The sequence below is a fragment of the Cyprinodon variegatus genome, unplaced genomic scaffold (genome assembly GCF_000732505.1).
Source record: "Cyprinodon variegatus isolate N-32 unplaced genomic scaffold, C_variegatus-1.0 Scaffold607, whole genome shotgun sequence".
Lineage (NCBI taxonomy): Eukaryota > Metazoa > Chordata > Actinopteri > Cyprinodontiformes > Cyprinodontidae > Cyprinodon > Cyprinodon variegatus.
In genome coordinates this window covers 40872-41940 of record NW_015151060.1, presented here as the reverse complement: position 1 = coordinate 41940, position 1069 = coordinate 40872, and positions in this window count along the sequence as shown.

Genomic DNA, 1069 nt, shown 5'->3' with positions numbered 1-1069 from the left:
TGACGCTTAGCGCCTCCTTTCCCAAGTCCTTTTCCTCCTTTGCCTCGGCCGCTCATGTTGTCTTTGTCTAAGTGACAGAGAGAATAGTACCAGATCGCTGAGGAGCTAGATATAGCTACACCCTACGGACCTAAGTGAGGACAAGCAACCATCTTTTCCCCGCCTCTAAGCTTGTAACCAGATTTCTGCTTTTAAGATATAAGTTTGAATATTAAGAGACGCTTAATGAATAAAGAATAAATTCCAGCTGATATAGGATCAAACCGAATGGAAATAACTGATTTATAAAGCAGCTGCAGTTCATATATAGGCTTTTGGCTTATATAGAGTTTCCAATCACTTAATATATTAGATGTATCGCCAGTTTTAGTAAATATACTCAGCTTCATGTAGGGAGTGTAGATTAGTTCCAACTTTATACTCATTTTTATTAGGTGTTTGGAATGTACGTTGTCTTGTAAATTAAGTTTCCACATGTTGAGATTATTTTTAATTGAACAATTAGAAGTGAAACGACTTCAACTCTTGTAAAATAATCTATAACAGCATCTCCTTCACTGCAATTTGCTACAATATATATATTTATAAACCTAAGGAAATCAATAGGACATTACACATTTTTCTTATTTCATATCTTTCTCAAACACCCATTGAAAATGAGGCATGTATTTAACAAACCTGTATTTATGTAGTGCTTTGCTACAAAAGAACGTTGTTCTTTATTCAAATCTTATTGGAGGTTTGAACATTTTATGTAGGGGATGTATGCTGACGTTTCATTTTGTGTTCTTAGATTGACTGGACATATTTTATAACCTGGACACCTCCATCTCTATTTCTAGTACTCATCTGATGGCCCACAGAATAAATGTGAATATATTATAACAGTAAATCCCGCTCATTAGTGAAATTTGGGTGGCTCTTAAAAGAGCCGTTGGTTTGTTTTAGAGAGCCTGCAGTTTTACTTCTTTGCTGGTTTCTCGGTTTTCTTGGGCAGCAACACAGCCTGGATGTTAGGAAGAACACCGCCCTGAGCGATGGTAACTCCGCCAAGCAGTTTGTTGAGCTC